At 39.5% G+C, this 26,977-nt stretch overlaps 1 long non-coding RNA gene across 1 annotated transcript in view; it reads left to right on the top strand.

Annotated features, from left to right (window-relative positions):
- Positions 1 to 26,977, top strand: part of LOC141492624 (uncharacterized) — a 101,903-nt gene that overhangs the window by 8,088 nt on the left and 66,838 nt on the right. The gene's annotated exons all lie outside the window — the stretch shown is intronic.

The raw sequence follows: 26,977 nt of genomic DNA, 5'->3' as shown, positions 1-26,977 counted from the left end.
AGCTTGGATAAATATTACATATTTATATACACTTCAGTTATTATTTGAATTGCATTGCAGAATGTCATTGACCATAGCCAATTGCCATCAGCTATTCCTTTGTGTTCATCAAATTTTTTGTTTATTATACTTAGTATGTATTTAGTGACCTCTAGAATAAGTTCATTTTCTTGGCAGGCTCATCTCCCCTTGGCTAGAGAGGAGCCTATGTGTTTCCCTCCATCTTTCCAATAGATGGGAATGCAGCAACAGTCGAATATATGAAAATAACCAGGAGCAAAACAGATACCTAATCCAAAAAAAAGCAACAAACTGGAAATAGATTTGCAGCAGCAGCATTAGTTTTGTTCTCTTTGGACTCTGACTATTTTGCAAGGATAAGTCAAAAGTTGGCTTCCCCTTTTGTGACTGGTGGCTGGCAAAACATGAGCAGAGTGAAACCTGTATAAGTCTTTTTGTAACTTCCCATTTTAAACGGAGATGAGAGATTTCTGGACATAAATATTGTTCTGAGGCCCATTTGGGAAAGTACTATCTGATACTGAGTATTTGTGCACGGTGAAAGTGGACCAGAGATATTCTTAATACCTCTTCTTTCCTCTCTCCAGACCCCTGATTTTATCCATTTGTGGAGCTCCTAATATGCAGTGAAGCAATCAGCAGCTCCTCTTTGGTAGTAGGCTTTGAGACTTGTCTTGGGCACCAAGAGGTTAAGGAACCTGCTCATGGTCACAGAGCCAGCATGTATTAGAGGATGTGAACTAAGGTCTTCCTGGGTCTGTGACCAGCCCTCCAACCACTCTTCTACTCTGTCTTTCTCTTTCTTCCATTTTTTAGGAAATACAAATAAAACTTTAGTACTTAAAAAAAAAGAATGGCTATAGTGGGTGGATGATGTCAGTATTTACATTTCTACTAATACTTTTAAAGCAGGCATTGCTTCAAGTCAAGGAACCTCTGATTTCCACTGATCGGGAGGCGGGAGGCTGCTGAGGTACACAGTGTCTTGAAGCGAACATTCCAAAAAAAGTAAATGTCTCATTCTAGGGTGGGTTGTTCTTTCCTCAGCATTCCTAACTGACACAGCCCACGTTTATTTAGTTATATGTTCTGCTACCCCTTGAGACTCCTGGGCGGTCCCACCCCACAGCCTTAATTCTGCTTCATTGCCATAAAAGTCTTCCCCAAGAGTACTATTAAAAAAAAAGGCAAAAAAATCAAAACAAAACAAGTGGGCTGTATTAGGACAAACAACGGCATCCGCATGGCCCAGAAACTTCATTCTTCTGGCTTAAAATGTAATGTTCCCCCCCTCTTCTGAGAGCAGAGCAAAGTGTGACTGGGCAGAGCGACCCCTTATGTGTTCCAAGTCTCACCAGGGCCCAGCCTGCTTTGTTTGGTACTAGTATTCATTCCTTTTTATCCAACAAAATTCTAAACCAAAAGCTACCTTTGAGATCAAAGAGACAGAATTGAATACTTCAGGCACTTCATCCATGATTCAGAGATTTATTTATAAGATTGTTGCTTTTGGGACACCAAAACTATTGCATTCAAGCTGCTGGAATGAGTCATGTTTGTGGGAGATAATTACTACCAGAAAGTACAACTGCCTTGTAGGCTTCTCTTTCAAATGTCCACTCACAGTCTACAATTACGGCAAATGATAGACTCTCTAAAGGATTTCAATGTTGTGTGGTTGTATAGATTTGATACATGTGCATTGAACAAGGCCCGAACATACTTTTGTCAGAATAGGGCATTAGGAGGAGAAGTAGTTTGCTTTATTAATTCCTATATGGATTGGTAGATGTGGCTCTGGAATGATGTTGTCCTGAGGTTTCCCTCCCATTACCAGTGAAGGACATGCAATAAGGACCTGGCTCAAACAATTAACCAATTATTTAAAAGAGGGAAACTATTTCATAGATAATATTCTTAAGATTCTGTTCCCAAATCTCCTTTTGCTCAGAGGCTAAACTAAAAATTGTCACACACATTTGTACCTTTTAAATACAATGGCGCTTAGTTTGCCTTCCCATTCTGTGATTGTTCATTGGCTTGTTAAGTCAGTGCTGGCCTTTACCATAGGCAGATTAGATGGCTATTCTTGAAATAGGATTCACTGGGAAGAATCTCTTGCCCCCAAACACCTATTTATCTGCACCTTAGAATTTTAAAAATCTATATAATGCAAATACCATAAACTTTCCTCCCTCCAACAAGTAATACAGGCAACTTTTCAGTTTTATCAGTAGGCTTTAATGTTTTCTAAGAGAAGATTTTTAGAGGAATAAATGAGGAATTTTAGAGAAATAAATGAGACATTAAGGTATTTGAATCCGGGAGTTAAGTAAGGGGGGGGGGTATTCAAAGGAATACCACAGGGATGGAAATAATGCATAGCAAGAAGAAGTTAGATTTGATATAGGCAAACTTTGCTTACTTCATAATGATATTAGTGAAAGAACTACGATGATTTTTATTTTTTTTAAGTTTTTCCCACAACCCTATCAGGTAAGTAGTGCAGGTATCGTTATACCCACTTTACAGATGAGGAAACAGAGGGTCAGAAAGATTAGAGGACTTGATGAGGGTCACACAGTGTGAGAGTGTCAGAGACTAAGTAGTCTTGCCTCAGATCAATCCTGAATTGTCACTGTTGTTAACTCCATTCAAATTTAGGTTTCCCAAAGAATCTCCTGTCTCTCTCTCTATTCAAATCTGTTTAAGGAGATTTAGGCTACTTTCCCACCTAGCCAGGGCTCCACGAGCCGCTTGATTCTGTTGCCAGATTTTGTTTCCAGCATGGAGCAGTCATCCTTCAGCTGGAGGTAGATGTTGCCTATGCACTTTGATTACTAACCTCCCATTTCTCTGCTTTCCATATTTTTATTCTAAGGATCCATACTATCTGATCGACTGCATAATCTTCTCATTTCTGCATCAACCCCTTTCCTCTCATTCATCCCCTTCTCTCCACTCACTAGGTCACTACCTCTCCATGGACTTTTGCAATTGTGTCTGATTTCATTCCCTTGCTTGCAAGTTCCAGTTCTCCCCGAGGCCCTAGACCAAGGTCCACCCCTGTTACTCTTCTACCTTAGAGAGCACTCTGCATTTTCTGTTGCACCTGGGACAAGTTGCCTTTGCAGACTTGTGCCCAGTATCCCCCCCAGTCCGTGCTCCAGCCAGCCTGGCCTCCTTGCTGCTCCTTCCTTACTTGTGACCCTCCTAACTCTGGTTTTGCCCAGATCATTCCCATGCCTGGGATGTGCTCAGCTCTCCTCTCCTCTCCCTCTGACTCCCTTCCAAACCTTAAAGTGCCACCTTCTCCATAAGACTTTTCTGGACCTCCACAGCATCAGCCCCTCCACCTGAACACTTGCATTCTTTTAATTTGTACCTATTTTGTGTTGACTTGTGCGTATGTGTGGAGGGGGAGAGTTGTGCTGTTTTCCCCAACAGTATTTTAAGCCTTTGAGAGTAGGATCCGTGTTTTGTTTAGACTATTTATGTCCTTAGTTTCAGGACAAGACCCAGCACCTAGTAGATTCCTTTAAATGCTTACTGATGGACTGTTATCCTGCCCCATTTCATCTCTAATAATGTAACAGTGATGACAATCTATTCGCTCATATGTCTTGAACAGATGGATGTCGCTTCACAGTAAGCATGCGCCAAAGAATTTTAATGTCTTCAGGGTTCCACGGTTACAAAGTCACTAGCGGTGTCCATATGGCTAACTTTGAAGAATAAAGCTTATGGTCTCAATTGGTTCCAGTACTGTTATGTGTACAAAGATGTAGTAATTTTATATCAGAAAGAAATGTTAGACCTCTTGAAAGTCCATGGTTTGATTTTTTTTTGTCCCTATCTTGGTTAAGATTGCTAAGAACTCTGTATTTTTGAGGGATAACAGGATTGTAAAGAGTTCTTAGCAACCCCCCTGCATTGTGACCCAAAATGCACTTGACTGGTTTTTTAAACCTATGGCTAGTGAGTGGATTTCTGGTGTTTTGCCCTGAGAAACTGTTAGTCCATGCACTCTTTACTGTTATCATTTCCCATTTGAAATCAGAGACAAACACCTGAGAATTAAAGAACAGAAGGCTTTCTGGGATTTTCACATACTTTTCCAAATGGGTAAACAGTAGGCTACCACCTGTCAGATCTCAGTTGTGAATTTGCCTGAGAGAATTTACATGGAACCTACTGTTTCCCAGAATCACAAGGGCTTCAGCTGTAGGGCAGAACCTAATTTTCCTTGCCACTGGGGAACAATGTGCAAGTTTTATTTTTAACTTTTCAGGGGAAAGAACTAGGGAGGTTTCTCTGAAGCTATTGAAGGTACATCTTTTCTCACTCTTTGAGTAGGAAAAAAAGACACCCCATGTTATTTGTTTTAAAATGGCCCAAAATATAGTGTGTCTAGGTGCTTGTAAATATGTGTAAGTGCATTTAAAGACTAAATGATGGCTAATGTCCACAGCAGGATCAAACACACATATCCTATTAAACCACTTCCAAAGGACCACTAGTTACCACCACTGAGAATATTTAGATGACTGTTTGATAGGTTCTGAAAATAATTCCAAAAGAAGTATTTAAAAAATGTCTTGAGTAACAGCCCTGGAAAAAATTTATCACTTTCCAAGATGACAGTATTTATTGGGATGTACTGGAGAAGAATAGGACAGAATCAGGATATATTAGACCTGGATGGGACTTTAGAAATCACAGAATCCCAATAATTCAATGCTTGAGGGAACCTCAAGAATCATCTATGACAATCTCCCTCCACTACCACCCCCCATCCAATCAGATGTCATATCCTGTTGTTACCAGCTTAAAAGACATCTCTCACAGGTGCCCACATCTCTCTCTGGCACTGCCAACTTCATGCCCAGACCACTGCGGTAACCTGCTGATTGGCCATCTTGACTCTGGCCTCCCTCTCTAATCTATGCTCCACTCAGGAGTCACATTGATCTTCCTAATATTTAGTAAATTCCAGTGCCTCCCTATTGCATCCAGGATAAAATTAAAAGATCATGTTTGACTTTTCAATCCTTTCATAAGTTGACCCTCTCCTGCCTTTCCCATCTTTTGATGCTTTGTACTCTTTCATGTACTCTGTGATCCAGAGACAGGGGCCTCCTTGATATTCTCACATAAGAAACTCTTAGATTCTGAGCATTTTCCCTGTCTGTCTCCCATGCCCAGAATGATCTCCCTCCTCTTTTCTGCCTTCTGATTTCCCTGATTTCCTTCAGTCTCAGCTAAAGTCACACCTTCTGCAAAAAAGCATTTCCCAACCCTTAATCCTAGTGTCTTCCTTCTGAGACTACACCCAATTTATTTTATTTTATTTTAGTATTTTATTTTTCCCAATTACATATAAAGACCATTATAAAAATTTGTTTTTTTAAAATTTTGAGTTTCAAATTCTCTTCTTTCTTCCCTTCTCACCCCCCTCATTGAGAAGGCAAGCAATATAGGTTATACATGTGTAATCATGCACATCTTCCCATCTTAGTCACATTGGACTATTTATTCTGCATATATCTTGTTTGTACACAGCTGTCCATGTGCTGTCTTTCCCAGTTCGACTGTGAGTCCTTGAGGGAGGAACAGTGCTTATCACATTTCTGGCATGCAGTAAGTCTTGAATAAAGCTAGCTGAATGACTGCACAGTACCAAGCAATAGTTATGCAGCCCCTACTTGAAGACCCATGGAAAGAAACCACTACTTTCAAATGGGACAATGCTTATTGCAAGGAAGTTTTTCCTTATATTAACCCTAAATCTGGTGGTCTGTACTTTCCATTCACTACTCCCAAGTTTGCCATGAGCAGAATGGCTTTTATTACCCTTCCACATGACAGTTTAATGATTCCTCTTCACCCCCCAAGTCTTTTCTCCTCCAGGTGAATCCCCCCAAATTCCTTCAACTGCTCTAGTAGAATCTTGATTACCCTCTGCTAGATATACTCCAGATTGTCTGTCCTTCCTGAGGACATGCCCAAAATTCCACATTGTACTCCAAATGTATTCAGACAAGAGTGTGACAAATATTTTAACTAACCTTCCTCATTCTAGCAACTATGCCTCTTTTATTAGGCTTATGTCAGTGTATCCTTTCTGTGATGGTCGCCTTGATTCTTATTTCATTGGAAGGCCCTATCCCCAGAGGGTGGGTGACCTCTTAGAATCAGGATAGAGGAGGAAGTTGGAAGTTTTCTAGTACTTTTGCTCAAGAGCCCTCATCTGGAATGATTTCCATTGACTATCAATTAGCCAAAGATTAAATATTTTTTCAGAAAAGGTATTTCAGAACACTTACTACAGCTTTGTCTTCTCCCATTCCCCTACTTCCCAAATAATCTGGAACACTTTTCTCTTGGAACATGCAAGATTCCCAGGGAGAATGGACTCAAAAACTAACACAATTGGTCAAAGAGTGAGTTCTGGTGAACTTCTATGTTACTAGAAGACTTTTTTTCTCCATTTGTGGCTTTTTCCTGAAGTTCCTTTAAAATATAGCTCTTTTCTGGGTTGAAGCTTCTTGTCTTCAATGTCTCTAATTCAACTGTCCTTGGATAGTCAGTTGCCATCAGACACTGATGTTCCTGGTACACTAGTACCAGTGCTGATGTGAACTTCTTTCAAAGTTCACAAGATTGTCTTCTGGTCAAGATCAAGGGAGAGACATTTGATCCTTTCTGAAACTTTTCTATCCTCTGTTTATAGAAACAAGGATCCCACTCCTCAAGGAGCTCCTAAAACTCCAGTGACTTCCTGCTGGAATCCCTCCTATGATATACTTAGGCCTAGTGGTGGTTTAAGTCTGCTCGCCAATTCCAATCTTAATACATTTCCTATACCTTTATTTGGCTTTATCCAATAATTTCAAAGCATTTCATTCCTCTCAGTTTAAAGACTTGTTGACACTGGATTTAAAACTTTGATTTATTCTATAACTCGAAGAGGGACTAATACATCTTTTTAGTTAATTGTAGCTAGGCGAATGAGAATCTCCACTTAAAATCTTATCAGGATTCTTTCCTTCTCCCTTTCCCTCTCCCTTTCCCTTTCCCCTTTCCCCTTCTTTTCCCTTTTCCCCTTTCTTCCCTTTTCTTTCCCCTTTTTCCCCTTTTCCTTTTCCCTTTTTCCATTTTTTCCTTTTTCCTTTTTCCCCTTTCCTTTCCCTTTCCCTTCCTTTCCCTTCTTATATTCTCTATATAATCTTTTGTGATCTTGTGACACATTAATACATGATGTCTTTCCTCTAAGCTACTATCACTGTTTTAAAAAGCTGGATGAATCAAATTGATCAGACATATTTCTAGATGAATTTAATTTAGGTTTTTTTCCTCAGCTTTAGATACTATTTTTGATATATTTGTTGACATTAAAGATTGCTGGTCAGATACTGATGGTGATGGGAAATACAAATTTTCCTTTCTTTCACTACTTCTTAGATTGACAATCTTTTAATATAAAAAGTTTATTTTCTTTCCAAGTTTTTATTCAAGAGCTTTAAGTTTTCATCTTTTGTTTTAATTCTTCCTTGATTTAGTAAGCCTTCTATCTAAGAGTCCTTGTAAATAATCCAATTTTTTCTCTGGAGTTCCACTTGTAATTATTGAGTTAATTTTTTCTTCTTCTGTAACGTTATCTCGGAATTTTCCTAATTTATAACATGCTATTATTTTACTATTCTTCTTCTGTTTGCTCATGTCAATAATCTCTCCACTAGAGATCACTGGCAACAATCCACATTCTTTACCATTTCTTTCTAACTTATCTTGGGTCTGGATTGCTATAATTTTTCACTCCTAGGTCTTTCAGTGTAGGACATGGAGTGGGAATGGATGACTGTAAGTAACCTACCTAAGATTCCATTCCTTGGGGTCTTGATTAGACTAAGCCAGCCAGTAAGTCTGACTGATGCCTCTTAGTTCTGTCTCCTCCATCAACTGAGACAAGAGAATGCAGGACAGCTGAACCATTGTTACCTGTCCCTTCTTGTGGGGGGTTGGGGGGAGGGAAACTGGACTAGGATTTATTAGGCTTAAGATTTATTAAGCTTCTCTCTCACTGCAATTCTAAGATGGGATGGTGAATCTAGGTCAGGGCCTCCTTCCTCCAGTAGTTTTCAATGTGGCTATCCATCCCTTTGGGCAACTAGGATATGTAATGGATAAGAGTCACAGGTTTGGAATTAGGAAGACTCATTTTCATGAATTCAAATTCAGTCTCACACTTTTCCTAGCTGAGTGACCCTGGACAAGACACTTAACCCTCTTTGCCTCAGTTCCTCATATGTAAAATGCACAGGAGAAAACCCCTCCAGTAACTTTCTAAGAAAACCCCAGGTGTCTAAGCTCAGATCCTAGAATTAGTGAAAAAGCTTCAGATCTTGTCCTCCATGTCTCTCTCTTCTGGAGTCCTAGAGCCTGTCTCTGGAGGAAGCAGGTTTTCAGCCAAGAGCCATTTGGAGATTTATAACATCATTTGTGGGCTGCACTTGTCAAACATTCATCTAATTCATTTCTAAAAATCTCCTACATTTACGGAATTTCTAATCTTATCTGTTAGTTGCCAATGCCAGACCAATATGGTCCACTGGTCTGAGGTTTCCTGCCACTTGCCTAGACCAAGTTTTTGAACTTCCTAGAATCCTAGGATGAGTTAACTACATCTAGTCCTTGCCTCCTGCCCATATTCCTGGACTGGGATTGAGGGGGGGGGAAGGATTTTCCTACTTCCTACAGTCCTAGACAAGATGGACAAGATGTAACATCTAGGAAAGGAGATTCTCTCAAAGGGTGACAAACAGATGGAAGGTTCAGGGGCTCCTCAAAATTGACTCTGTGACTTAGAAAATCATCATTTATTGTTGTGATTTGGGAGGGGTGGGTTTTTTAAATGATATGGATGACCTCATTGGTGTTTCTTTTAGCAAATCAATTCTCTTTGTCGATCTTATGTTTCATTCAATACAGTTTGCCATTGCTCCTCAGGTAGTTCTATGAGGACTTGGATGTCGCTAGAACCTTTCACATCTTTGCTGGGATCACCATCCTTTCCTAAGGATGGAATGACTTTATATTATAAACTTTTGTTTCCCTTGACTGTCATATCTTAAATGTTAGGCAGTTTTTCAGGATTTTTTGAATTTTTTAATGCAAATTTATTTTCACTGAATATATGTCTTCAAGAAATTATACAATAGCAATGTCCTTTACTTGATTTATTTCTGAATTTTCAGTATCAGTATCTTTTAAAAACCGGTTAACTTGAAATTGTTTTAGCAGCATGTTCTCATTTTTATTTTTTCTCATAGGTTTTGTATTAAAGTTGATCTTTAAAAAGTTAGTGGTTTGACTATGGACAGCTTATTCAAGACTGACTCACATCAGTAACAAGTCATTTCCTTTCTATTAAAATATGATGAGTTTCTTTTTTTTCCTCTCCCAAATCTTCACTATATCATACTTTTTGAGAGGAGGGATTTTTTTCACTTTTTGTACATAAAGCAATGGTAGGCACTTAATAAGTACTTGCTAACTGAAGTCCATCATCATAATCATCATCTTCTTTTTTAAGATAGCCATCATTATGGATATACAGGCATGAGGCTTTTTTTAACACTCCACTTGTCTTTGGCCTCATTCACCCCTTACTCTTGAGACATAACTTTCAAAACTATATCTTCTGATATTTTTGGAATAATCTTTAATTTTGCTTTGAGGTCATTAGAAATCAAAGTATAGGTTGATTTAACTGGGGGAGAGTAGAATTACAGAAATTTTTGTGGAAATTCTTTGCAAGTTGCTGGCATATACAATTATTTTCATGGTGGTCTCTTTGTAAGTCTTTATCTTGAGAACTGTAATTAAGATAACAAAATGCATCACAAAATAGTGTTTCTTGTTGAACACATGATAAGGCCAAATTCATCAATACTTTCATTGACTTAATATAGAGAACTTGTGATCTATTCTTCTATTAAGGTGTAACTGCCTTGAGTCTTCTTTATTATGGGGAAAATGTCAAGATGAAAACAATTGAGTTTACATAATAATATACTCACTTGTTGGTCATTGGATCAGGATTTCACCTTTTTTTAAAAAAAAAATTATTTAAGGCAATGGGGTTAAGTGATCACACAGCTAGGTAATTATTGAGTGTCTGAGATGAGATTTGAACTCAGGTCCTCCTGACTCCCAGAGCCATTGCTCTATCCACTGTGCCACCTAGCTGCCCCAGGATTTCACCTTTTATATATTAATTACATTAATATCTTTATAGTCAGTTTAAAACTGTGATTTTTAGCACCCTATGCTCTCTTCTCTGCTACACTGTTACCAGCACTACAGAAGTGGAATTACATGGCACGGGTCTATGGGGAATTGTGTATTTTATTTCATGGGTTGACATGACTAAAGAATTTACCCACAAATCTCTAGTTTCTATGTGGCCATCCTTTCATCACTGAGGCTGACCCTCAGAAAAACAGGCTGAGGTCTGTTGTGGGTACCATAGAGTTCTTCTAATATGAATCTACCAGAACTTTGCTCTTCTGGCATAGCCCAGAAAGATCACCTTCCTGCCACCACGAAACGTAGACTTTGTGATGTGTAAACCCTCCACAGAGGATCTAGCTAACTTGATAGATGCTATTCTCTGCTTCTGGTAATATTCATAGATCAGTGCCCTCCAGAGCACTAGTCCTACTTCCAACCAAGCCCTCGTAGCCAGATGCAACTACTGTGGAGATGCATCGGCAAATACTTAATGCAGTGCACCTCCCTGGTTTCCTCAGCAGCCATAGCTGCTGAAGACTGAGAAAAGAAAGTTTATCAATGTAATGGGCCCTTTACTTCTCTCTCTCTACAACTATCTCTCTTAAGTCAAATGTATTGTCATATGTATTGTCTCTCTCTCCCTTAGAATGTGAATTCTTAGAGATCTGGTCTGTCTTGCCTTTACTTTTTGTATTTCCAGGGTTTACACAAAGCTTTTAGTAGCTAGGTAGTTTAGTGGATAGAGTGCAGGGCCTGGAGTTCAACTCTGGCCTTGGATAGTTACCAGCCCTGTGACTCTGGGCAAGTCACTTAGCCTCTTCCTTAATTCATTGAAGAAGAAAATGGCAAATCAATCCACTACCTTTACCAAGAAAATAACATATGGGGTCATAAAGAGTTAGCTATGACTGAAAACTAAACAACAAAAAATGCAAAGCTTTGCATATAGTCAGCCTTAGGTATTGTGCTACATTTCTTTATACTCACTGTGCTTGTTTCTATGGTTCTTTGGGTAATTCTATTCTTCTGAGATCATGAGCTTTCTATGGATCACAGCTAAGCAGCATTACCAGAATATTGTTGTTAAAAGGGGGTTGTGTGTGTGTGTGTGTGTGTGTGTGTGTGTGTGTGGAATTCATTGAAAATGACATGCAATTTCCTAAATGCAATCTAGACCAGCTTCCTCCTGCTATGCAATTCTGGGCCCAGTTCATTGTCAATTGGTAGGATCTGTCCAAAACACTTATCCTGATGGATTAACTCGCTTGCTGGTTCAATGTGAGCAACTGGATGATATACTTTTTTTTAAGTGTACTTTTGTTTACCAGGGTAGATGGTTAGACCAATTTCTTTCCAATAACTATGGATTTCATTGAGTAAGTCTTGCTATCTATTGACGTTTGATACCCTTAATACAATTTCCTTTGTGAATGGGAGCGTTCGGAGAACTTTGCCAAAGAGACAATCCTTTTCCTGTGCTGGCTTTGCATCACATAGTCTCTGAGACACTGGCAAATACTTTAGGTGAGCTCTAACTGCCTATTTTGTGACTCACTGAACATGGAGTGATTCACAGGATGAATCCTTTTCTTCTGGACATGGACCGGTTTCTCTCTTTCCTAAAATGGGATGCCTGGAACTATATTTTCCTGAGCCATTCTTTAGATCTGAAGCTGACCAAAGCAAGGACATTAGAACTCGCCTCCCTCATTCTCCACACTCTGCTTCTTTTGAATGCAGCCTGGGAGAGGGAAGCTTTATTGGTTTCCATACCACATGGTTGACTCATTGAGTTTGCAGTCCAAATCTTTTTCATGGGAACTGTTATTCAGCTACACCCTCCCAGTATATTTTTGAGAAACTGATTTTTTAAAACTCAAGTATAAAATTTCACATTTTGGGGTAAGAAACTTGATCTTACTTAAATTGGTCCATAGTTCTAGTTGGTCAAAATCTTTTTTGGAACCTGACTCTCATCTAACACCTTCTAAGCTTCATGTTAACTGCAAATTTTGCAAGCATTCTGTCTATGCTTTCAACTAAGCAATTGATTATAATGTTGACCAGCACAGAACCAAGACCAGAGCCCTAAGGTCCTCCATGAGACATGCAAATATAGTTTTATCTGACCTTGTGTGGGGGCATCAGGTACCTAGTCAAATACCTGCACTCTGACTTTAGCCTATAGCTCCTTGGTTTCCCTACTTGCTTGATTCCTAATAAAGTTCTGAAATGTGGGCAAATGATGATATGGAGCCAGAAGCCCCTCTTAATTTGTCTGTTAGTATTATTAACATGTTTATCAAACCTCATTTTCTATTCTCTGCACTGGAAACTATGTCAACCCAGTCCCTTTATTACTGTATTCATTCAGCTATGTTACCCTGGTAATGCTAATTGGAGTGTTTTATGAAGCCAAGAGTTATTCAACTAAGATTTTAAAACTATGTTAAAACAATAAAAACTTCTGAAAATAATAGCTATGCAACAGATCAACTCTGAAACTAATTTTTTCTGTTCCATTTCAGGCATTATAAATTAATCTCTGGAGAGATGTTTTACTACCAGTAAATAATCACTAGTTGTAATAGGCATTATTACAAGGAAAAGACTGCATGAATATCTGCTTATGTAACACTGTTTGGAAACTAAAGGCTGAAAAAACTAATATATATCACAGTGTTTAGGAAACACAAGCATCACTTATTTTGTCTTGTTTAGTTTAAAGAGTATTCTAAAATATTGACACGCATTTATTTACATAATTCTTTTCTAGCCAAATTTGACAGTCTTCAATTTTCTTTATAAAATATTTTATATTATATAAGTCATAATTCATGATCCATTTTCAGAGCTCTAGCCCACACAGAATGGGTTCAAACTTGGGGACTTCTGTTTGGCTTATGCCCAAGGATTCCCCTGGGAATATCAGAATCTGGTTCATATTTAGATCTTCACAAAAAAAGGAAAAGGTCTCCTGGCTCCTATACAAATGCTGAAATTTTCAAGACTTCAAAGCAAAACAAAATCCAAAGAATTCACCCTTGAATCCATAAAAAGTCAAGATACCCCGCCCCCCACTTTTGTGGATCTCTGCATTCCTCAAAGACCTACACAATTCTCTGAACTTATGATATTATTCTGGGTGTTGTTCCCCTGCCAGGGAAGAGTATTCAAGAATACCAAGTGTTTAATAATACTCAAGATTCAAGCAACCTTTTCCTAAAGTTGGTCCCATTCTCTTCTGGGAGTTATTCACTCTCTCTAGGAGCTGAAACCCCTTCAGAGCAGGAAAGAAGTTACAATATTCTAGAGTTGGAAGATACCTCTGTGACTGTCTAATCCTATTTGCCCTTGTTTTCCTCATCTGTAAAATGAACTGGGAAAGGAAATGGCAAATCACTCTCTTTTCCCAGAAAGGACTAAAAAATAATGAACAACAACAGTGAACAATTATTAGAATTGGAGTTAGGAAGACTTAAGAACAAACCCAGCATTAGGAACATACTGTGTATTCCTGGGCAAGTCACTTAACCTCTGTTTGTCTTAATCTACTGGAGAAGGAAATGGCAAATTACTATAGCATCCTTGGCCAGAAAACACTATGGACAGTGCTGGTTTCCAGTGGTTTCCAGGGTCATAAAGAGTTGGACATGACTGAACAACCACAAAGATTGTTAGGAAATTTGCCTCTTTTCAATTTACACATTGTTCCTGAGCTTATTCTCAAGAACCAAACTAAGTCTAAACAAATCCTCTTTCAATTGACAGCCCTTCAAATACTAGAAAACAGTAATATTGTCCCTCGAAAGATTTATTCCCCTGCTCTAGGCTACACATCCCTAGTTCCTTCAACTGTTCCCCGGGGACAAGGACTCAAGGTCCTCCACCTTTCTGGTTGTCCTCCTTTGAATCATCTTCTTTTATCAATATCTTTCCTAAAAGGTGGTCTCTAGAACCAAACACAAAACTATAGTATGACCTGGCCAAGTCATCGTTCTCTTCCTGGAAGCTGTTTCCCTTGATGTAGCTCAAAATTTCATTTGTTTTTTTTTATCCCATATCAATCACATCCTGCTAATTCATAATGACATTTTAGTTACTAATCCTCCCCTCCTTCCAAATTTTTTCCAGAAAACTTCTCTCCCTCTTCTTGTACCAATGAAGCTATTGAGTATTTTTTGTTTTTTTAAGTATGACTTTATGTTTTTCCCTATTGAAATTTGGTATTGCTAGATAATCCAACTGTCCACAACACTTTAAACTGTCTATGAAGCTTTACAATCCATATGGACTCACAATGCTAATGAAGTACAAGGGGTAATTTTGTTCTTCCTCATGACTCTGTGAACTTATTCCTTCTTTCTGGTTCTCATTAGTCATATTGCTGCTGTTACTGATACTGATGTTGAAGGGGAAAAAGAGTGATAGCCTTTACATTGTACCTTAAAGATTGCAAAATGTTTTTTAAATATCACCTTGTTTTACCCTCAAAACAACTATGGAAGGTAGGTGCTCTTATTATTCCCACTCTACAAATAAGGAAATTTAAATAGAGGTGAAATGACTTGCCCAGGAGCACCTAGCTAGTAAGTGTCTGAGGCTCACTTGAACTCAGGTCTTTTGACTCACTTAATGTACTGGGCTCATTTGATCATCCACCAGATCTAGGAGAGCCTCTTTCACAATGTCATTGCCACACAATTACAATGTACTCAATTCTTTTAACTCCCATTTTACCCAAGTATTTCTCAATGGTCTGATATCTGGCCCATCTACTGCCCATCCTGAGACCATGTGATGATGGAGGCCTCTTTACAAAAAGCTGTGTGCATCTCTTTCAGTTGTCATCTCCTTTCCTTCTCATCTTCTTCCAACTTTCCAGCATTTTGGGAGTCCCCTCATAGGCCAAGCCTAAGTTTAGGTGTTTGATGACCATAAATTTCATCATCAGTGTGGTGTCATTGGGAAAACAATGACCCTAGAACCATACAAGGTCACTATTTTGTATAAAGGAATTACTCCTGGATGCATCTATTATATAAAATTTATTTAAGTTAAAAGAACAGAAGCAATTTCTATTGCATCAGTTCATAAATATATTGTACTTATAAATAGGAAATGTTAAGATATGGTTCTATTAAGTTCTATCTTTACATGAAAAGATCTGATGAATTAAAATCCACTTATGAATTTTCTTTTCCTTCCTTCCTTCCTCCCTCCTTCCCCTCTCTCTCATCTAAGCTCTGAATCCTTGTGTGCTTGTGTGTGCAATCTCTGGGTTGCTTTTCAGAACTTTTTTCTTACCTTTCTATAGGTGCCAATAATTAATCAAAAATGACTGACTTGCAGGGAAATATTACACCACCAACTTGCCTCCTCTGATGCCTGACTTGGGATTTAATTTGCTTGAAGGACTTACTGGAAAATTAACCAAAATTGTTGTGTGTTGAAGTCTAGCTTTTTAAAAAGACAGAAATTGGTTCCAAAATGGATTTGGGCAACCCAGGACTCTTGAAATAAATTGCCTTAGGAGGAGTCTGAAACCACTCTAGGCCTTTTGTTTCCAAATTTAGGATAAAGAATCTCAGAAACCATAGGACTAAAGAGGGGGATCACTAAGAGGAGAGCCGACCATACAATCAATAAAATGAAAATCATTTTAGTAAGACAGTTTTCACTCCAAGCTGACAGTCTGCCTGCCAAGTTTCAGTCCAATGAGATTTGTAGCCTGTAAAGATGTGAAACCCCCACAATTGAATTTTCTGAAAGGCCAAACAATCCTTGCTGAAGAAGTGATGAATTTTAAAAATAAGGTACACTGAGTCTGTCGAGAATATGGGAGCATACAGGAGAGAAACAGAGACCTGAAAGACTGTGGGTTTCCATTTAAACACAAAGGAACCAAACCCAGCTTGGTGAAAGGGTCTGGGGATTTCACCATGCAAGGTTCAGCCGTCACCAACACTTTTCACACCCAGTGAGCTGTGTGGAGAGAAATGTTGGCAAGGGGAATGAAGAATAGAAATGATGCTAGCGGGGATTGAAAATCTTCCCAGAAAACTTTGCTTTATGTCATCAGGTAAAGATTTTTCAACTAGCTTTGATATCCCCACCCCTCCCTGGGAAAAGAAAATGTCTCAGATGGAATATATAGTCTGATGGTAATAAATGAGAGAATTAAAATGTTTCTATTGCTTTTAAATTTTTAGGTATATTTTTCTTAGACTGCATGATGTTGATTTTTTTAAAAAGCAAAAACAAAAAAAATCACAGAAGCGGATACTCAGAATCCCATTAATAGACACAGTTTACTAATGGAATTCAGGACCCTGTCACTTTAGTTTATGGAATTAAAAAAATAAACAACTCTAGTCTCTTCAGGACTTAAAAATACTCTGCTGCTGCTCTTTCCTCCCTGCTTCTCTAAGGCTTTAGAGAGGCGGGAAAGAAAAGTGGGAAAAGCCTGGGTCTGGACATCAAGGGCCTGGGTTCAAATCCCACCTGTGTTTTCTAGGGTACGTTGCTGTTTTATTCCTCAGTAAGTTAGCATTTATTAGCCACTTTTAGATCAGACACTTTGCACTGACCTGGAAATAGAAAGACAAAAGAAACCAATCTGCCCTCCAGAAGCATATATTCTACCGGGGATGTGACATACAACACAATATAATATATTGTTCAATGTATGGGACAGTATGACAAAAAGAAAGGTAGTCCCTGTCCTCAAAGGGTTCATAAACTTATAGGGAAAAATGGGGGGGCAGGTTTGAAGAGGAGCATGATGGTGAAATCTGAACCAAACAAGGCAGCTGGTGAGATACATAGGTAAGAACACAAACCACAGACACTACAAGATGTGTGAGTGTGTGTATCTGTGTGTGTGTCTGTGTGTATTGTGTGTGTGTGTGTGTGTGTGTGTGTATGTGTTGGGGGGGGACAAGATTAGCAGCTTGAGTTCTCAGGAAATAGTCTATTTAGAAGATATCTCTTGAACTCAGCCTTGAAGAAAACCAGAGATTCCAAAAGCAAAGGTCATCCTGTGCTGTTGTTCTCTCATCTTGTGCCTAACTTTCTAGACTTCAAAACCATGCTCCTGTGCTCCACCCCCTTCCTTTCTTCCTTTTCTTCCTTTCTCTCTTCCAAAGGCATAGAGATGGGGAATGGGGATGGCAAGAAGGCTGTTTTGGCTGGATCATATGTAATGTGAAAGGGAATAAGGTAAAATAAATTATGAAAGATAGATTAGGACCAGGTGGTGAATAACTTTACATGTCAGAACTTTATATTTAATCTTGGTTCTTGTCCTTCATTATCTAAGAGGACCAAAACAACATAACTATGTCAAAGACAAGTTACAGTGTGTCTGACTATGGTTGATCAGACCAATACAAGCTTGGAATGATCTGCCACTGGTCGGGCACAGATAGTCCATAGGAACACCTGGGGTGATCACTCGATGTATGTCACGCTTCCTTTGATCTACCTCAATTCTTCATTCCTCATGGGGTACAGCATCCTCACTGATGAGGGCACGCCATGCTGGTGTCCTGCGCCAGTGTCTCCCGTGCTGTACAATCAGTTCTAAAGTGCTCCATTGACCTTCAGGGTGTCTCAGTTTTGCTTCTTCTGACCCCCTTGCTTGAGCTGTGTGAGCTCTCCATAGAATAGCCTTTTTTGGCAAGTGTATGTCTGACATTCTAACAATGTATTCAACCCATTGTGGTTGTCCCCTCTGGAATAACATTTGAATGCTTGGCAGTTTAGCTCAAGGCAGGACCGCAGTGTCTGGTGTCTTCTCTCGCAGGGTGATCTTCAGAATCTTCCTAAGACAATTTAAATGGAAGCGATTCAGTTTCCTGGCGCTGGTAGACTGTCCAGGTTCCACAGGCATACAGTCATTGGGTCAGCACAATGGTTCTGCAGACCTTCAGTTTGGCCCTAGAGGTAATAGGGAGCCACTGGCATTTATTGATTTGTGGAGTACACCTATGCTTTAGGGAAACTATTTTGATAGCTCATCTTCTTCACCTCAGGGCCAAAGATGGTATCTTGTATTGCTTTTGCATTAATTAATTAGTAGCTAATTATTAATTTATGCTCAAATAATACATGCTGATGCATGTTGACTAGACTACTGAGATCTATCCCAATAGGTTTGAACTTGGATATTTGTTGTTTTTAATACTGACAGTCGTCGGTAAAAGTGTCACATTTGAAAAACCTCTATAGGAAATCTAATTGGCAATGTGATTATTTTGGAAATTCAACAAAGTCAAAATGTGCAGAAATGATGGGGCACCTTTATTATACTACCTGTACTTTTATGTGCTTAAATTTACTTTTAACAGCTCCACCTTTGCCTTTCCTTTGTTCTCTTCACCTTCTCCCTTTCCAGGACTGAGAGATATTTGAAGTATGTGGAGGTATCTATCTGATTGGGCAAGGAAGGGATGATGATGGTGAGTCACTGGTTTGGACACTGGGATTGGAACAAGCTAGATCTAGGAAGGTCATGATTAAGCAACCTGGTAAATCTTCAGCCTCTGGCAAAAACGCTAAGGGTATCTAAACAGAGTAATAATGCCAGGGTTTGATCATTCTAAGGCAATTGTATGCCATGGCATACTCCATTGAAAATGCAACAAAACTCAATCCATCCCCACCCCGTAAGACTTCCCAATTTCCCACGCTTGCCCTAACTGCAGTTTGCTGCCTGCTCTTCCCAGTATGGGAAAGGTCGAACAATAGCAGCTCTGCTCTGGAGGTGGATCCTCCCTGTGGGGTGTGGGGGGGTGGTAAAGAAAGAAGGAGTGGGGAAAGGGAAGGAGAGGTAGAGAAATTCCAAAGCACGGATAAAAACCTAAGAATCATTCTTTGATGTTACATCAAAAAGTCATGAATGCCATCAACAAAAAGTCCAAACAATCTAAAATCTATTCTCATATTGCTATTAGTCAGGGTACCTTACAGGGCCATGACCTTCTACTTCTCTTTTTCTAAAGTGTCATCAGATAGAATTAGAGTGTTAACATCTATCTGATTTGAGGTGGCCAGATCCTATTCAGGTTTCCTCTAATTATCAAAGTACAGCTGTCTCTCCACCTCCCAGAGTAATCCATTTTCCAATTCCAGTCAAGTTAGCTGTGGCAAGTACCTAAGGACAGCTGCCTCACCATCTACCAGAGTATTCCATTTTCCAACTCCAGTCAATGACTCCTCTAAAGACAGCTGCCTCCCTCCTCATCTATCAGAGTATGCCATGCTGGAACTCCAGTCAAACTGGAAGGTCCATTCTCACTTGTTACCAGGGCTCAGGAGAAAGTGGAAGGGGTTGGCACCCAGGACATTAACCTAGGGATAGGGGCAGGATTATATTATTTTTATGAGACATTCCAGCTTCTCAGTTGAGAACCATCTTTCCATCCACATACCTCTTATCCAACAACTATCATCTGATCCCCTCATTCCTACTTCTTTTCCTTTGTTTCAAAGCAACCCCTATTTTTACAGCAATAATTGTTTAGTCTCGTTCTTTCTATATCGCACATTTTATTATATATATCCCTGTCTCATTTTAACTAGCCCTGCTAACCTCATTCCAAGTGACTTTCTTGAAGACCAAGTTCCCATTTCTCTTTAAAGATAATCTTCAAACTCTAGTTTACTCTATTGTGTGGGAACAACATTTATAAAATTAATATATAATATTTCTGTTTAGTCCTCTTTTTAAAGTAATGCTTTATTGCCTTTGTCTAGGACCTAGGTGCTAATTGAGTCTCTGGTTCCCTGGTGCTAAATCCAAACTTAATGAAATATACCTTTTTAGATGAGTTTAATGTGCCTTAACCAAGAGAGTTCCTTCCTCGAATAAACAATGGGTCTTTGGCATATAAGTAGATATGAAATGATAATAAATATTTGCTCATTTGTTCACCTGATAATTTATTCCAAACAGAACCATCATCTTTCCCCTAGCCCTGTGCCTCCTCTAAACTTCTGTCCCTTTCATTTTTGGGCTTCACATTCAGTCAGTTGTAGTCTTGCCTATTCTGTCTCCATATAACATCACCAGCTTTCATCCTTCTTTTCCCATCAAATGGCCACCACTCTCTTAGGAGCCTTCATCACCTCTGACCTAGATGGTTGCAGCACTCTATGGCTCTCCCACTTTTGGGTCTCTCAGTCTCTTCTCCAGTCTTCACACAGCTTCCAAGTTGATTTTCCTACAGCACAGATCTAATCATGTTTCTCCTTTGCTCAAGAGACTTTACTTGCTCCCTTTTGCCTTTAGGATAATGCATACATTTATGAGTCTGGGGTTCTAGGCTCCTCTAGCATCTGGTTCCAGGATACCTTTCCTGCATTATCTTACCTTTCTGCCTTTTGTGCCTCTATACGCAAGTCAAAATGGTCTATTAGCTGTTTTCTAAATTCAAAATACCATTTCCCACTAATATACTTGATTTTTAATATTATTTTATCCCCCCCAATTACTAATGTGCATTTGCACAAGCTTTTACTGATACCTGGAATGCACTCCTTCCCTATGTCTGTATCTCAGAATCTTTAGCATAAATTATAAACACCACCTACATTGATGTAAGTCTTAAGGTTTGAAAAGTGTTTTTACATACAATAGCTCATTTGAGCCTTGAAGCTTCCTTTGATCTCACTTATGTTCTCTTCTTTTCAGATGATCTTGTATTCACCTTCTCTGGACACATGTTTATCCCATCAATAGAATGTCAGCTCCTCGAGGGCAGGGATTGTGTTTTTTTTCTTTTTTCCTCCATAACCCAGCATAGTGCCTTGTATGTAATAGGAGCTTAATCTCTGTTTGCTTTATTAAATCAAATGTAGACCTCATCAGAAGTCCATCTCTCCTTGTTTCTTATACCTGATGATATACCTCACTATACCTGAGGAGTGAGAAGATTTTAATCTGAATTTTTAGTAGCTGGGCTAACAAGAAATGCTGCTAAATGAATGGATTGTTCTTATTTATGTCTCATTGCTTTAAATCTTAAGATCTGTCCTTCAAGCAGGTGTTTTAAGAGGGGAATACTCCCAGGCAGTCAGTCAACAATTTCAAGGCAAATTCTCAAATCCTCATTTAAGGAAATACCAAACTCAATCCTCTCCCACACAAAATTCTTAAAGATCCTCCAGTTATCAAGGGCCTACTATGTGACAGGCAGAGCAACCCTAGGAGCTGAGAGGATCATCATTATCCCTACTTTAGAGATGAGTAGTTTTGGTCTGACAGGAGTGACTTGTCTAGGGCTGTACAGCTGGTAAATAGCTGAGGCTGGATTTGAATTCAGCTTTTCCTTACCTCCAGAGCTGGTGCCTTCAGGGCCTGCTGAGCCCATTGTAGTGTGTGAATGGTAGGCACAGGGATTTTAAGAACAGAAAAAGATCTCTTCCTGCAAGGAGACTACATCCTACTGGGAGGAGAGTGGGGAGTGACAACACAGAAACAGAGAATTTCAGGGACTATTTCCAGTAGCAATGAGAGTGGTCAGGAACTGGTCCCTGAGCCAGGCCTTGAATGAAGTGTAGAGGCTGAGATGAGAAGGGAATGAATCCCAGGTATGGGGGAACCACCTGGTATCATGCTTATTCTTGTGTTTGTTGTTTTGTTATGTCTCCTCTTCCTATCTTAATGGTGAAAATCTGCAATGTCTACGTCCTAAACAAAATCAAAGACAATTTACCGATGGATCGATCTGTGGCAGCATGATCTCTCATCTGCCATTCTTCAGGCCAGTCTACAAATAAGTGAAGAAGACATTGTGGCAGGGCTGTTCATTCTGGTGTGGTTAATACTCTATCAACATTTTCATTTAGACCTCTATTCCCAAGGTTTATCAGTCATAAAATTGCACTCTAGGCAGAAACTTGAATCCAGAGAGCTACACTTGGGGGCCTTTCTAGGTTCCGAGTAGTCACTTGTCTAAGATGGGGTGTGCATGGCAGGCTATAGTGAAGTGGGACCACGGTCTTCTGGACACCAACCAGCTCTTGAAGTCTTTTGCTTATCCCCATGCGTTATCATGCTATTCCAGTTTAATACTCTGCAGGTTGGGCCGCAGCCTGGAAAGCCTTGGCCCACATCCAGTCTTCCTTACCCTACCACGTTATTACATGCCAGTGAGTCAACAATTTTTATTGAGCACTGTATTTGGCATGGGGGGTGGGGAGTGGGTGTGTGGGGAGGGGATGAACAGGAAAATAGGAGACTTGGGCTTCTTCCCTTTTTGTGGTTTAAAGACTAGTTATGGAAACAAAACATACTTGTAAGAAACAACCAAGGAAAATTAACAATCGAATATAAATTGACCTCATCCAATCTGAGAACCAGAGTACTAAGTTAATGTGGAGGGTTCTAGTGCTCAGAACAATAATCAAGGAAAGTTTCCAAGGTGAAGTAAGATTTGAGTTGGGAATCTGGGGAGATTTAAGTCTAATATAAAGGCACCCTCTCCTAGGCTTAGCCAATGGAGGATCAGACACTTTTCCCTTTTCAATAACTAGATGTTTCAGTTTGACCCTTGTTTCAGGTCTAAAGAGGCCTAACCCATAATTAGGGAAATTAGGCTCCTCATTCTCCATTCATTGGTTTGCTACATTGGCTCTTTAATAAACCTCCACCCTAGTGTCCCTAGGATAATACTAATTCTGGTGAGAATTATGGCTTGCAAGTATATGGGATTTCTCAAAGGGAGGAGTAAAAGAGGCATTCAGTCAGGGATGTATTGATAAATGTTTACTGCTGTCTGTGGGAGGAGGGAGAGGAGTAGAGTGATGAATGCAGAGATACCATTTAAGTTTAACCTACATTGTTAATATGTTCTCCATCACTTTTTTTAGTTTTGCAAGGCAATGGGGTTAAATGATGTTCCCAAGGCCACACAGCTAGGGAATTATTAAGTGTCTGAGGTCAGATTTGAACTCAGGTACTCCTGACTCCAGGGCCGGTGCTCTATCCACTGTGCCACCTAGCCGCCCCTACATCACTTTCTTAAATTAAAACAATCAACAAAACAATAATCCAAACTCTGATTGTAGTATTACTGATTTCTGCAGTGTAAATGCTAATTCTAAAAATTTAACCATCAGAGTGTGGTCAGTTGGAATTGACTCCACCAAACCCCCATTTCAGTGTCCATTACGATCTGGATATGGGACACGTGTTTCTTCTTAAACAGAAAGAAATGACAAACTGAAGAATCACAGTATACATGAGCAGAATTAACAAAATTTAGTAACTATAATTATAATTGACTGGGAGTCAACATTAAAGGCTCATTAGGATGCAATTAGCTATTTCACATTTCATCTTGGCTGAGCTCTGTCCAATCAAATAGCCAAGCTTGTGTTAATCTTCCTTCTGTTCTGGGAACAGCACAGTCATCTCAAATGTCTCTCAAAGATCATCAGACCTTTTGTAACTCAGGTTTTTGTGATCATGATATATTCCTAATACTAGGAAAGAAAAAAACAAGTTGAGACCATGATCCATGTGGGAAGCACCAGTGAGGTTAATGATGTTGAAGCAGGGAAGGGCTTCTATACCTGGAATCATAGGAGATCCACCTGGGAAACTGGAGTTGAGAGAGGCCCAGCTCGGTGGTGTTTCCTCTTTTAAATCGACACTGAGACGTTAAGTATTCTTCATCATTTCCCATTGCAAAACCCTCAGTAAGGAGTCATAATTGACTAGAAGTAACCTGCTTTCCAATCCCAAGTCTCATTGTGGTTACCTGGAACAGGGCAAGAATTATGTATTCTTTCTCTCTCTCTCCCTATCTAACATCCATTTATTTAGATATCTAGATATCGTTATATAGCCTTCACTACTGACAAAGGACTGCTTTACATTGTCCTTTTGAACCTTCATACTGCTCCAGTTGAGAACTAGGCCCTACTCTTATTATTATGCCCATTTTTTGAATGAGGAAATTTAGGCACAAAGAAGTTAACCTGACTAATTTTGCATCAGAGCCTTAACTTAAAAAATCTACTTTTCTAACTTTGAATCTAATACCCTTTACGGAGCCAGACAGAGAATCTGGGTTCTAGTCTAGACCCTGGGGAAATGATTGTCTCAGTGAGAATCTTGAGTTCCCTTCCATGTCAAATGGAAATAATAATATTGACATTATCTTCCTCTTGGGGTGTTATGAGGGAACACTTTGTAAAATGCAGAGCTCTTATTTTAGAAATTATTTCTTGTTCCTGCATCTGTGCCTGAGAAGTGACTAAGTGGTCCCTTTTCTTTCTTTCCTTCCCTTCCCTTCCTTTCCTCTTTTCCTTCCCTCCCTTCATTCCCTTCCCTTCCCTCCCTTTCTCCCTTCTTCTTCTCTCCCTTCCTCCTCTCCCTTCCCTCTGTCCCTTTCTTTCCTTCCTTCCCACCTTTTTACTCCCTTCCTTCTCTTTCCTCCCTTCCCTCTCTTCTTCCCCTTTCTTCCCTTCCCTTCTTCCCTCCTTTCCCAAACTCTTCTTCCTTTCCTCTCCCTTTCTTCCCTCCCTTTCCTCCCCTTCCCCTTCTTCTCCATCCTTCTCTTCCTTTCCCTCCCTTCCTCCTCCTCCCTCCCTTCCCATCCTTCTCTCCCTCCCTTCTAGGGACTGGTGGAGTGCATACCTCATTTATGCTCTTCAGGAGATTATTCCAGAATCCTTCTTTCATTCAACAGTCATTTATTGAATCCCTCTAAGTGCTGGCTGTGTCCGAGCCTGTACGAAGTCCCAAGTAGCAGAAAATTCAGCTCCTGCTCTCAAGGAACTTACCATCTAGAAGCCAGCAGTGACTTACCGAGAGATTTGCCGGAGAGGAGTAGTTTTAGGGGAAAGTGATTCTTGCTGTTCTTATTTGCATGTCAATACACAGAGTGTTCTTCCAGCTGGGCCATTTATTAGACTTGCAGTTATATGAGCTCTGCTGAGCAAACTGAAAGGTCTGGGCTGCCTTTGTCTGCTCTGATTCCTTTGCTTAACGTTATCCGTTTAAGGCGGCGGCATGGGCCACCTTCTACAAGCCATAATATATAATTGGAGGTCTAATACCCAAAGAGGAGAGCTTCGGGCTGGGGAACGTGTATGTTGTGGCTTTTTAGCTTTGTTTTGTTTCATACATAAGTATAAGGCAAGGCATTGATCTGACTTAGAATAATTTCTCCTATCCAGAGGGAGCCAGGGACAGAAATGGATGGATAGAAGTTTTGGCCAAGGATACTGAGCACATTTGGCCACCCAGAGGCCCCTGGCTCTTCCTTCCCTTCCCCCACAACAACTTCCTTCCCCCCCTTCTACTTAATCCCTTTCTCCAGCTCTGACACAAGATGCTCCTTCACAGAGCTGTATACTTCACTAGGACCAAACCCATGGTTTGTCTAACTCTGGCGTTCTTTAGAATTTCTATAATTATTCTGGCCTATATGTGGTCTTAGAAATAGATGGTCTTTATTTGGTAAGTGAAACCAGTGAAGGGCAAGACAGCACATCTAGATGTGATTTATAAATATGATAAAGCATGTGAATTATATAGAATAAGACTAGAAATAAATTGGTTAATAATTTTAAATGCATTATTTGCAACTTCCTGATCTCAGAAGCATCAATACATTTTATTTCATCTCTCAATAGGTGTTTTATCCACTTAAACTTTCTTTGAGAAGGGAAAAGAAAGGAAGTTCCCTTTCTTATAGGATATAATTGTATGCTGAGTTATTAGTATTAACTCCTTTTTACCCTCACCACAACCCTGTATGGCAGATATACTACATTTTGATTATTGCCAATTCATCCTCAACAGTTGCTTACGTGTTATTTCCTCCAGTAGACCCTGACTTTCTTTTGGCTTTCTTTGTATTCCCAACACTTAGCACTATGAAACAAATAGTTGGTACTTAATAAATGCTCATTGACTATTTTTGTACCTATTTTGTTGCTTAGGAAACTAAGACTCAGTTACCAAGGGCACATGACTAATAAGGATCTAAGGCAGTAATTTTCTTAGTAGCACACTCAGCCATTCACCAAGCATATTATAATGAAGATATCTTATGTCTATGGGTAAACTAAGGTTCTTTCTGATTCTCAAATTCTATGATTCTAGGTGGGGAAAATCAACTTGTCCTAAATGAGCAATATCAGATCTATTTTATGGTAGCAAAATAGTTCAATGGTATATGATTTATTTTTTCTTTTTTTATTTATTTATTCTTATTTTGTACAAATAATGTTTTTATATATATTACTAAAATATTCTTGTTTAAGAGTAAACATAATACCCCCTCCCCCAAAAAATATAGATCTGCATGAGCGATAAAGGGGGAAGAAAAAAATTAAAATTTAAATTTAAAAAATGATAATTGTAGGTATGATCAGGTGGCACAGTGGATGGAGCACTGGCCCTGTAGCCAGGAGCACCTGAGCCCAAATCTGGCCCCACGCCCAACAATCACTCAGCTGTGTGACCCCCTGCAAGCCACCCCAACCCCATTGCCCTGAAAAAAACAAAAAAAAGAACCAAAATATAATAAAATAGTAATGATAATAATAATAATAATAGGGGCGGCTGGGTGGCAGACAGAGCACTGGCCCTTGAGCCAGGAGCACCTGAGTCCAACAGACACCCAACAATCACCCAGCT

Source organism: Macrotis lagotis, chromosome 7, assembly GCF_037893015.1.
Source record: "Macrotis lagotis isolate mMagLag1 chromosome 7, bilby.v1.9.chrom.fasta, whole genome shotgun sequence".
Taxonomy (NCBI): Eukaryota; Metazoa; Chordata; class Mammalia; order Peramelemorphia; family Peramelidae; genus Macrotis; species Macrotis lagotis.
This window is presented reverse-complemented; position numbering and strand designations above follow the sequence as displayed.